Source organism: Jaculus jaculus, chromosome 2, assembly GCF_020740685.1.
Source record: "Jaculus jaculus isolate mJacJac1 chromosome 2, mJacJac1.mat.Y.cur, whole genome shotgun sequence".
NCBI classification, from domain to species: Eukaryota; Metazoa; Chordata; class Mammalia; order Rodentia; family Dipodidae; genus Jaculus; species Jaculus jaculus.
The window spans coordinates 63,577,961-63,591,267 of NC_059103.1; the positions used below are offsets into that span (position 1 = coordinate 63,577,961).

Consider the following 13,307-nt stretch of genomic DNA (forward strand, 5'->3'; position numbering starts at 1 on the left):
TAAATTTGATAAAGCTTAAGTAAGCTATCCCAAAAAATCCCAGGAAGATGAAAGTTATTATTAGTGAAATTAAATCACTTAAACCTAAGTGATTAAACCTAGTTATGACCATTCAATAAAATTAGCATAAATAAGACAGAAGCTATCTGTACAGTCACAATGTCTTTAGGTATGAGTACTTCACCTTTGGAATTTAACCATTTCTATGTGAGCCTTTATCTTTAGAATAGTTAAAACCTTGATGAAAAGAGGAATCTAATTTACTTTACTGAGTCTTAAAGCCACTTTTATAACCCTTAAATCATAACAAATTAGAATCAGTGACCTGATAATGAGTGAGGCCTTATCATAAGACTCAGTTTATCTATTTAACATTTTGTCTTGTGAGAGACTTTATCTAACAGATGTGACTTTAGGTGTTCATAAGAGATGAACTAAAGAGAACCACAGTTATAAGCTGTATTCCTTTTTCCTTGTCAGAGACAATTGGCCATTTTAGTCTCTAGTCAGAGTCTGGGGGACACATGGCTTAAACTTGCATGGGGTTTGAGATAAACGGGGTTCCACCCTTTTTTTTTTTTTTTTTAAGAGTCCATCTTTCCATGAATTTAAGTAGCATATGTTGGAAAGTAAAAGCAAAATGAAATTACAGAACAGAGAGATAAGCATCCTGACATTTTTTTTTATTCCGAAGTTGTTTGTTTTTACATAACAAATTTACCCATTTGCAAAACGCAAGGTGATAGACTCTTGTCTCTGTTTAACCTGGTTAAACCTCCAATTACATCTGTACTTATGACTTTGTGACCCACCTAACATAGGCATCACCTGTGTCTAATGTAAGATGAATTTACATTAAGACTATGTCCCTATATAAAACTTTTAGCGTATCCTTAAGAGTGTGTAAACAGTTGAAGAATCTCTAAGTTTAGGCATGGCTCTTAGGTTTAGCCTGAAAATTCTTTCCTAATTACGAACATCTTTATCCACATACTTTAACATTCTCTGTACCACTCAAAAATCATTTTTAATGAGCATTCTATGTCCCAACATTGAAAAATTCTTTTCCAGTTCCTTCAATCAATTCATCTCACCCCATCATTAATTATCTTTTCTATATCTCTATTTTTTTTTTTTTACTCCCCCAAGGGGGTGCACCGTTCCTAGAAGTACTGCAATACCAGGTCGATGTGTGGAGTGGATGGAGTAAGCTCCTATTCCAACTCCAAGCTCCAAAAATCTATTTAATATATTGTCCTCGGATAGAGGACATATCAGATATTAAACTGATAAGAACAGATACTACACTTGATCTTAGCCAAAAGGCCAAGAAGTGATTATCTTTCTTATAAGGCTCTTAAAAACTTACACCAAATTGATTAATCCTATTACTAAAAAAGAAAGCAGTCTTAATACAATTTTATATCATTAATACCAACAACACACTTGGAAATGATTTTATTAGGAGTAACTAAGGTAAATTGTGTTGTTATCTTGAGGCAGGCTGGCCCAGAAGTCAGATCAGTTGCCTCCTCCTTTTAAGTAACAGGACATTACAATCTTTTTAAAAATATCTGACAAATTATAAGTTACCTCTTTAGAGGAAGTTTTGTTGTTTTTAATAATTCTCTACATAAGGTGAAGTTGACCTAGAACAAATATCTGGCAAATTCACTCCTGTAAAAGACATTTAACTTTTCCTTTTAATTTCTATGCTTATGTCTTTGATTTCCTTGAAATAGTTCTCTAGAAGAGAAAGGAATGTCACCTGCATCTGTCTCATCTCTTTAGTTACAAACAGTCACAAACATGACACGACTAGCAAGCACAATGAGCACGCATAACACATATACACACACATAAAAAGAACAAATCCTCCTGGTAAAATAAAAAAGAACTTGAAGCAATCTCAATCCTTGTGTTTTTAAAATGTCTTTTACTATGGCAATTAGCTCCGTTTTACTCTTTGTTAAATTTTTTTTTTCTTTAACCCATGTTCCTTATGCCTTGAGGGAAATTTTAAGCCTTTCAGCAATGTATGCTTACTTAGGGTCTGTCCCATGATAGAAAAGGAAAGAGGAGAAATGGCAAAACCAGAGGGCAACGTTCCCGGTTGGAGAACTGGCATGGGGGGGTTTCCCCAATGGGCCTGACCGCAATTTTAAGAGCTGGCAGCCGCTCTAAGAGCATTTACTGGCTGTTGCAAACCCAGTTTTGTTGATAGGAAGAGAGGCTAGATAGGAGGTCTTTGCCAACACTCGAACGGGCTGTCGGGATTCGCACAGGGAGCTAGGGGCCTTCAGCCAATGCCAGAGGGTAGCTCTGGCCAAGAGGCTTCAGTTGCCCTGTCGCTATGTTGCAATTCCACACGATGGTGCCAACCGAAAGTAAAAGGAGAAAGAGAAGTGCAAAAAGGAAGTCCCGCAGTTCTTGTGCCTTGAAAAAATGACTCAATAGTCTTTACTTTAATTGCCTAGAATTCATAACTTACCTCAAACGAATCAGTTTCACAGGCGGGCTTTTCTGCGTCGATCCCGGTGCAGGTCTGTTTTACAGGTGTATTGCCTGTAGTGACCTCTATGCAGACCTTCACTCACCCCTCTGGTGGGGTGGCGGTCTAACGGCTGGGATGGCCATCCACTTTGAGCGATGTTCAGGTCTTTCTTCATACCTCAGGCCTCACATTTGGGCACCATTTGCCCTGGCCAGCAGGGAGTCGAACAAAGAAGCAAGGTGAAAATCAACCTGAATGAAATAAGGCAAACAGACACAAGAAGGAGACTGTGCAAGCTGTTTGTCATGGCCTCGAGAGTTTATTCTTACATGTAGGTTTATATAGGGTTGTAGGGGGAAGGGGACGTGGCCAGGGCAAGGAGTTGTCAGGAAACCTAGAGGGGATGTAATTAGGTGTTCATCTAATCTTGCCTAACTGGCTTAACATCCTGACTGCATCAGGCTTCACATCCTGACCATAAACTGGCCTTTTGCAAAAGATAAGATTCTGTAAGCAGTCTGCTGACCAGTTCCAGAAGTACCTAACTGAAAGCTGGCTGGACCAGCTTTCTGAGTAATGAGTCAGTTTATAAGCAGGCCCAGGCAAAATGGAGAGGCTTTTGCTCTATGGCTCCCGACAAGTCCCTACTTTTACATCCTAAGCAATAGTTTCTCCCAAAGAAAAATTTCAGAGCATTGTGACATGATACTATTTTATGAAAAGTGAAAGCTTCAGAATACATAATTATCAAGCTAAAAGTCAAAATGTGGGGTTGCATAAATGGCTTATTGGCTAAGAATCCTTACCGAGCAACCTTGAGTATCTGAGAAGACGTAAAACAGCCTGAGTTTGATTCCCAGTACCCATTTAAGAAGCTGGCACAGCTACCAGCACCTGTAACCACAGTCCTGAGGAAAGAGAAGGGTGCAACATTGAAATTGTATGTGATACAATTCTCTGGAGATTCCATCTCACAGAATTAAAGCAGAAGAGCTACATAGGAGGACACCAAATGTTCTCTCGTGCACACATCTGTAGACATGTACATGTACATACATGGACATAGACCACATATACACAGAAGACAGCACATATACTAGACAGACACACACACACACACCAAAAAAGTTAAGTATAACAAAAACTTTAAAAAAAAAATCTGTAACATATGGCAAAGTTTTAATATTGGTAACATACACAAATTTTTGCAATTTAATATGCAAGCAAAATTAGAAAAAATGTTGAGAAGAAATGGTGAGGTTATCAATAGAAAAAGAAACAAAGGGGCTGAGGCACAATAAAATGAAGATTTTAAGTTGAATAGTTTTATTTGTCCATACATTGAGAAATTTTAAAATAAGAGGTAATATCTAATGAGTGCACAGAGAATCACTGTTTACAGGCATGGTGGGTATGCATGTGCAAGGCCTGGCATTCACTTGCCTTCTTACCCAGTGTATGGGGCCTCTCATTACAACAACACTGTTGATACCTTCAATGCCTCTAGTTGAGCCTTCTTTATAATTTACCTAGAAAACCCATCAAACATGCTCTAAATCCAAGTTCCTGCCTGCCCTGTGGCTGTCCTGCTAGATGAGACACACATAGATGTGCTGACGCACACATACCTTTTAGTTAATTCCACTTTCAATTCTCTCTTTACTGCCATGGCATATTTCTGATACTGATTTCAGTATCCTTACCCAATAAATGACCTCATAAACATTCCCAACCCTTACAGCCTTTTTTTCTTTCCTAGAGTTGATGGATGAACCATCCTTATGATGATCCCATTGGCTCATTCCAGGGCCCTGGAGTCTGGCTCAGGCTCCTAGGCTATCCAGATAATTGCATTTTCTTAGGAAAGTAATCCAATTCACCTTTCTTTAATGTTAGTATGCAACCCCCACACACATACCATAGACCTACAGAGATGGGTATAGAGCATAGACCATTTCACATGACGTGTCTGAAAACTAACAATACTACACTCTTTTATGCCCAATTTATTTATTTATTTATTTTTAAATTTTACTTATTTATTTTTATTAACATTTTCCATGATTATAAAATATATCCCATGGTAATTCCCTCCCTCCCCACCCCCACACTTTCCCGTTTGAAATTCCATTCTCCATCATATTACCTCCCCATTACAATCATTGTAATTACATATATACAATATCAACCTATTAAGTATCCTCCTCCCTTCCTTTCTCCACCCTTTATGTCTCCTTTTCAACTTACTGGCCTCTGCTACTAAGTATTTTCATTCTCACGCAAAAGCCCAGTCATCTGTAGCTAGGATCCACATATGAGAGAGAACATGTGGCGCTTGGCTTTCTGATGCCCAATTTATTTTGAGGCAGGGTCCCACTCTAGCCCAGGCTGAGCTGGAACTCACTTTATAGCCTAGGTTGGCATCAAAGCTATGTTAATTCTGCCACCTCAGCCTCCCTAAATAGTACACCACCATGCCTTATCCCCCATGTTCTTTGTAGTTTTCTTGCTTCTGTTTAACTGAAGACTCAGTCTCCCTCCCACTCCCTTTCTTTCACTTTCTCTGCCCCTCTCTCTCCTTCCTCCTCCTGCTGAAGAACTGTGATTCTTCAAGCAATCATCCTCTTTGGTTTAACTGCCTAGAAAACAACTTGATCAAGTTCCAGGGCACAAAACTCTGATCTGTTTTCTCCATTTCCTCTTATGGGTTCTTTTTTTCTTTTTTCATTCTTTCTTCTTCTTATTATTTTTTAATGTTTTTGCATCTATCTGGGTGAAGCATGTCCTTTAGTAACTTTCTGGAAAATGAAAGTGAAACAAGGGCTGTCATGGTTAGAATCTTAAATATATTCCAAAGTTGTGGGTGCTGAGGAAGTAGTTCCTAGATGATGGTGCCACTGGGAGTTGTATTAGAGGGACTCAGATAGAACATGAAGGTCATACTTTTAGAAACTTGTCAGTTTTCTCTAGGGCTCTTCTGCAAAACTAGAAAACCAAATATTTACCATCACGGCAGGTAAATGACTCAGGCACAGCACTCTTTAGTGACTTAAGAAACTTAATCCTTTCTATGCTCCTCACCTAGAGCATTTAACATGAAAGAATGGGCTAGCTTTCACATTAATTTTATATCTATATAAAATATATATAATATATTGAAACAGTAACAAGTATCATCAATAAGTTTTTATTTTTATTTACAGATGTTCCATTTTGTTTTCATTTTGAAAAATACATTGCCAAGTATGTCTATGAAACAAAGAAATATAAAGGACATTGCACTGAATTTTTGGATTTAGTATGCTAAAAAAATGAAACCTTGGAAAATGTACCTATTACTTATAGAAGAAATAAAGTCCTGTGAAAGCTGAACTTTTTGGTTGTATAGTATTCCCCACACTGTGTGGCTCAGCAGCATCTGCTAATTGATCCTAGATCCTACTACCACACACCAAATTCTGTAGATATGAGCCCAAATAATTCTAGACAATTCAGTCAACTATGAAGCACCAGTGTGAAGTGTGAGATAAAAGAGTCCCTTCCATTTTCATTACAGTTCCACTGTAGAAGAAAACTAGCAGCAAAATTCTCATTTCCTCACAAGTGAAATTGCTTATATCACAAGTTCTTCAGGAAACCCTAATGCCTTTAAGCTTTCTATAGATTTACTTTCTGAGGTTGTCTTGATGTAATTCATGTGCCCACTCCCTGCTTTTGATGTTTTTGGATTTTTGGAATTCTTGTATTAACTGATTGTTTTATGAAACTATTAATAGTTATCCAAAGCTAATGTATTTTTTGATAATTATATTTTTTATTAAATAATTTCTGAAAAATACTGAAAATAACATCCAAAAAGCATTCAAAGAAAACATAAACTTGTCCCCATTTTACTTGAAAATGAACTCTTGTGGGATAGAAAGGAATTAGTGCATTGTTGGCAGTCTAAGAGATTCTGCACTATTTACATATTGCTGGTACCTCTATGCATATTATTGCCAAACTTCTAAAGCCTCTGTTCTTGTTAACCTGGTAGAGAACTGGTGTATGAAAGTAACCTGTAATGGCACTTAGCTGTCAGAAGACCACTAAAATTGTCTCAGATCTCCAGTATTCCTGTCAAAAGCTTTTATTTTGTATATATATGCTTCCATGGAAAATTATATGGGTTGTGCAAATTAACAGTCCTAACTGGTATAGTAAACTGGGGATGATGGTTGCAAAGGACTAACTTAAAAAATAACTACCAAGAGGCCCTGTTGGTACTTAATATCCCATCTGAACAATGGTTAGATGGAAAGAAAATTGGTAAACTAATTGTGTTTTGGGACCTTTTGTAGTTGTTTTATAACTTCTTAAAGTTATGATTCCAGATAACCAGCTGTGATAGAGCTGAGAGGATTTTATCAGACCAAATAATGTATTTTAACATGTTTTTGAAGTCACCAATATCTTTGAGATCCTGATGGAAATTTTAATCTTCTACTCAGGAATGTAGATCTATATACAACCATGCCATCATTTGCATGGGCATCCCTGATGGAACAGGATCTGACTTTTCATCCTTAATGGGGGTTACACTAACTAAACTTGTTTAAACAATAAAGGAAAATTGCACTTCACTGAAAGAATAGGAAAAACTTTAAGGACTTGATCCTTCCCACAGTCAGTCTCAATGTTCCTCCTCCTATGTGGCTTCTCCTACAGGCTGCCTCCTTCCCTGCATGTGGAAATGACCCCAGTTCCAGATGTCATAGCTGTATATAACCTCATCAAAGACTGAGGTCTTCTTGTCTCCCAATCACACAATAATTGAAATGATTACCATAGCCAATGGGTACATTGGTAGTATCCTACAGTAAGAGCTGACCTTGGTCAAGTGATTCACAGAAAAGATGGAAGTTGGAGATCAATGGTCTGTAACATACTTTACAAATGACCAACATCTCAGGAGGGAACAACTAGCCTTTTAATTAATTATGTGTACATGTATATGTGGCTACTTTAAATTGGATCATAATTATTTGCTATTGTTGACAATGATATATTTCTGATAAGCACAAACAGGTAAAGCTGTATTTATTGTGGAACAATCAGTCATTTTTTAATCCTGGTTGCGGTTTGAATGTGAAATGACCCCAATAGGATCAGGCATATAAACTCTTGTTCTCCAGTTTGGGTGAGTTGTGGAAAATTTAGAAAGTATAGTCTGACTGAGGGAATTGAATTTATGGGTGTAGGCATTGTGATTTAATAACTGGGGTCCACTTCCTATCCTTTGTTTACTGGCTATGGATACAATGTGACCATGTGGCTTTGTTCTTATGCCACCAAACACTCCCCACAAAGATGGCCTGTTTGTCTTGGAATTTGTAGCAGACAGCTTCAGGTTCACTGAGATGAACTTCCAGATCAGGCACAGGTATGGAGGAAGGGATATTTATTGAAGCTTACAGATCCAGGGGAAGTTCCATAATGGCAGAAGAAACTGGCCTGTCTTCATAGGACCAAGCAAAGAGAGAGAAGTACAAGCAAAAAGTCAAAAGCCACAGCACACTTATGGAATTCCAACTAGGCACACGTTGCATATCTTTAGATTGAAATCTGAAACCCATCCCTACACCTTAAGATCCACCCAGTGACACTGCCTCCAGCCAGGTGGCTGCAGATGCAAACTACAAACAAATAAACAACTGAATACATTGGGGGCCATCTAGTCAAACCACCACATTCCGCCCCCGGCCCCCAATGGATTTATAACCATCACACATTGTAAATTGTACTCAGTTCAATTTCAAAGGTCTTCACAGTCTTGACCAATTTAAGATATTAAAACCTGTAAAATCAAACAAGTTAAACATTTCTAACATATAAAGGTGCAGAGTAAACATTTTCAACTGGTATAAGGCATAACAATGAGAGACTAAAACAATGCATACTCAGCCACCATCAAACAAACATCAAACTTCTGCAGTTCAAGTCCCATATAACCAGAGACTGACAGTCTCCAGATTTTCCAACTCTGCCCCTCCAGCTGGGCAAGGTAGCTGGGGAACACTTCCATCTCAGGCCAACAGTGCACCCTATGGTAGTCCTTGCATAGTTCCGGTATATCCAAAACATCTTGAGGTCTTCACGCAAACCACAGTCCATCTTCCAAAGGCTCTTTCAGTTTATGAGGGCATTATGCCCTGCCTCATGCCACATCTCAGCAGCAGCTGCTCCTGGAACTGTGTGCAATTCATGACCACTTCTCACATCTTCCATGCATCTGAATCCAAAACCAGGTGTACAGGACACAGCCATATTCTTAATTCACAGACAAAATAAATCATAACCTTGAAAAGCAGGTTCCTTCTCCAGTCAGCACTTTCCAAAAGAGTTTGCATTTCTATGATAGTCTTTCCTCAGGCATACTTTTCATTGTAAAGCAATTAGACAATCGTCCTTTAAGATTGCTAATGTGTTTGGCAATAGCAGATTCAGTAACCTAAAATCAGTGTCAGTGCCTGTAATTTTAACTTGCATGAGGTTTTCCAGCTTAAAATCTTAAAACTCTCAGTCCAATATCTGTAGCCAAGCACATCAGTCCATTACAAATTTAACCTTGATCAAACTCTCGGGGCCTGGGCAGCAGGATGTAGCCAGCCCTTATGCCAGTAGACCAGTTCCACCAAAGTTCTCTGTTGTCTTTCCTTCCCCTTAGAAAGCTCATAAGCCAAGCCTTAAAGTTTAATATTGTCTGCACTTAGCATTCTCAAAGTCTGATCAGAAAAGTCCATAAAACTTATCTTAACACTCCAGGAAGTACCTTCAGTTGCAAGCACCAAATCCATGCCTATTCCTCCAAAACAAATGTTCCAAATGACCAACATCCACATTGTCAGGTTTTTCTCACCCCACTTCTGGTACCAAATTCTGTAGCCGACAACTTCAGGTTCACTGAGATGAACTTCCAGACCAGGCACAGTTATGGAGGAAGGGATATTTATTGAAGCTTACAGATCCAGGGGAAGTTCCATAATGGCAGAAGAAACTGGCCTGCCTTCACAGGACCAAGCAAAGAGAGAGAATTACAAGCCAAAAGTCAAAAGCCACAGCACACTTCAAGAAGTCCAACTAGGCACACTTTGCATATCTGTAGATTGAAATCTGAAACCAACCACCACACCTTAAGATCCACCCAGTGACACTGCCTCCAGTCAGGTGGCTACAGATGCAAACTACAAACAAATAAACAACTGAATATATTGGGGGCCATCTATTCAAACCACCACAGAATTGTATACCACAAATAAATTCTTTACTTTTTAAGTGGCTTTTGGTCACAACAAAGGTAAAGTAATTAATAGTCATTTTACCTTTATCCAAAAATTAACCACTAAGTGATATCAGTGCACTTGTGAGATTTCTAAAACCACTATGCTTAGTGTTATTTATCATGTTTATTTTATAGATTTCTTTCAGGTTTTTACTTAGACTCTAACTGACAATAAATGTTGCATGTAATTAGAAATTGCTTATTTTACTCATATTCCTAAACTTATGGAGAAAAATGTTATCAGATGTTTTTCTAATATTGCCTCAAATGCTGTGGACATAGCCATCAGAGGGTTGGAGTAAGATTAATCTCACATTTTTGCTCTTATCCCATTCCACATGAAATAATGGATGGTTATTTTGTGTTCAGAAAACTATTTGCTCTCCTGGCCTAGGTTAAAATATGTCACCTTTGCATGTAGCTCAGGAGCTTTTGTTTCACATATGCTATTGAGATAATATTTTAAAGTTAAATTTTTTTTCTATTAAAAATATCTAAATGCAGTGTAACAAATACAATGGCCAGTTGAGTTAAATCTTGGCCTGATTTTACCCCAGAGACCATAAACTATACTTTCAAGTAGAATCATGTACTGAAGCCTCAACATGTAGTTTTTGAAGATAGATTATCATTCATAAAATATTCACATTGCAAATTCTAGGGAAATTGCTCAAAAAAGTATAATTAGAACTAAAAATAATAAGCTAACAAGGGGAAAAATGGAATCAGAAAATAGTACTTAATTAACCCAACAGAGGGCAGGAAAAGGAGACAAAAATAAATAGAACAAAAACAAAAATTTTAAGATTTTAATTCATGCTCGTTCATAACTATAATAAATAGAACCTGGTAAGCATACCAGTTAGGAAAGAGATTCAGATATTAGGTAACATAAAAAGAGAGGACCAGCTATGTGCAGTCTAAAGAAATCCTTGAGTAGGAAAACAGAAACATTAAAAATGAAACAGTACCTTATATCTCCATTAGAATAGATTGCATAAAACAGTGACAACACCAAATACTCATGTGCTAGAAGAACTACACAGTATTGGGTCTCTCCCATGTTGTGACAAGATATTTGCCTCCAATTTAACTATACAAAATCAGATATGTGTGTCATTTATTATAAGACTTTCAAGTCTAAGTTAATATTTCTTAGGAATTTGAATCATAAATGTATTCATTCAGCCATCCTTGCATCCAAACATTTTTCCACTTATTAATTTCTTCAAAACTGCTTTCATTATAAGGACAAGGTATTAGTTATTTTGTTGATGCCAAGAGGAAGCAACATAAGGAAGGAAGGAAGGATTGGTGTTTGCCTTGCAGTTTGAAGTTACAGTCAATCACAGTAAGGAAGACATGGCAGCAGGAGTTTGAGGCAGCTGGTCACATTCAATCCACAGTGATGAGACAGTGTTGAACACTGGTGCTCATTTAGTTTCTTAGTTTTACAAAGACCAGGCTGCAGACCTATGGAATAGTACTGCCTATAACGAAGATGGTTCTTCCTTCCACAATTAACCTACTCTAGATAATCCCTCATAGATATTGTTGTAGACAGTTCCAGGATGCTGGGATGAACCTCCAGACTAGACACACTTTATTGGAGAAAGGGATTTATTACAAGATTACAGATTCAGGAGAAGTTCCAGCAATGGTGGAAGAAGATTGTTTCCATTCATGAATCTTAGGGGAGAGAGAGGGGAACAAAGCATCACCAGCCAGCAAAAACCAAAAAAAGAAAAAAAAAGCAGCAAGTACTAGTAGGCAGCAAGCAGAACCCCCAGAGTGATTGCTCTCTGCACCTTTGGGTTGAAATCAGACCCTCCCCCAACATATCCTCAGGCTGGATACAGTGTCTTCCACCAGTAACATCTCTCCAGCCAGGTAGCTGAAGACCCAAGTTATAAGCTTAATAAAATATGGGGGACACACATTCACATTCAAACCACCACAGATTTCTTCATTTGTTTCAATGGTTTGCATTCTGAACCCTATTTATAGTCAGAGATTAACAATCATAGTCATATTTGTCAAGGTGAGTTAATTGCTAATGATAATGGAGTAAAATACTAGATATGCTTTTACCTGTCCCTGCCATCTCAGGATGATCTTCTTGCACACTTGCTTTCTTCCTGTGAAGAAGTGAAGTTATTTTATAGGTTTGAATCATTTAGGAAAATGTTTATACAAGTAAGCAGTACTTAAAGGACAAAGAATCATAAAACTCACATTTTCAGGCAAAGCCAGTGGACACAGGAACAACCAAAGGGATAGAACCTCTGCAAATGGATGAAGTTACAGTGGCATGAATTTTCATTGCTGTTCGTGGAAAGTTGTGACCACACTGACCAGAACTCAGGAGTGCCAGAGGCTTGAGGTAACTTACACAGATTCCTATGGCAGGCATAGCCTGACAAATAAAATATACAAAGTCATCTGTGCAGTCACATGCCCTTAGCAAGGCTAGAAGTAAGATATATCTGCTCTCTGAAGTAGCTTAGCATCTACTCACTGCAATTTCCAGGAAGGCTTCTCATGCAGGATCGATTCTTTGTGCTAAATATACCCATGTTCATCTGCAATGCAGCCACCTTCGCAAATGAGATGCAAGTGTTCCAAAGAACATATGTCCAGCAACTTCTCCAGCTCTAACTTCAGAAGCAGCATGTTTGCTTCTTTTCCTGTGCTTCTTCTTTTGTGAGGCTCCACACTAATCAACCACTAGTGTCTGTGGGACAGATATATTTTTATCAGCCCCAGAGCTAAAAATTCAACACTCCACTGAGCACATTGCAAGGCCCAGAAAACTAAGTAGGCAATATTGGTCACTGGCAATATTCACATTTATGACATACAAAGTAGATATAGACTTTTTGAAGGCAGAGAAAGTCTGTGGGGACTGAGTAGCAACAGAATTATAAGCTTCAAATAGTGACTCATATCTGTTGCTTTTTGATTATTGCTTCTGTTTTGTAGTTGAGAGAATGTAGCTTTATTTCCGCTCAAGACTGGAAGTGTCATTCAAGTTTTCATGGGCTTAGTTAATATATGATAACGAACCTAATTTTACTTTTACTGCAGATCACCAGCAAGTACATATGGGTGATGCTATATATGATAGTGGATGAAGTTTCCACCAACGCTCTGTCTGTGGTGTGTGTGCATGCGTGTGTTTGCATGTGTGTGTGTATGTGTGTGATGTCAGGTATCTTTCCCAATTACTCTATGACTTAGTTTTTGAGACAGTCTCTCACTTAACCTGGAGCTCATGGATTGGACTAAACTAACTAGCTATCAAGCAAGTACTAGGTTATAGAGATACTTCACCATATTCAGCTTTCACATGGGCACTGGGGTTGCACACTCAAACCTGGATGCTTGTGAGGTAAGCATTTACTGACTGAGTCATCCCTAGCCCAACTTTCTGGCTTTGGACTCTCAGAGTTTCAGTGAAACAAAATAACATGTCATTTAGATGCTGAGATG

At 38.1% G+C, this 13,307-nt stretch overlaps 1 long non-coding RNA gene and 1 other non-coding gene across 2 annotated transcripts; both read right to left on the bottom strand.

The window, feature by feature from the left end:
• Positions 1-1,147: 1,147 nt before the first annotated feature.
• On the bottom strand, positions 1,148-1,338 carry LOC123458873. Its single transcript, XR_006635824.1, has one exon. It is a non-coding gene; the product is annotated as a U2 spliceosomal RNA (small nuclear RNA).
• Positions 1,339-2,497: 1,159 nt separating this feature from the next.
• Positions 2,498-12,285, bottom strand: LOC123458839. The gene is made up of 4 exons (XR_006635803.1): positions 12,051-12,285; positions 11,907-11,953; positions 3,301-3,402; positions 2,498-2,745 (listed from the first exon to the last, which is right to left on the bottom strand). It is a non-coding gene; the product is annotated as an uncharacterized LOC123458839 (long non-coding RNA).
• Positions 12,286-13,307: the final 1,022 nt, after the last annotated feature.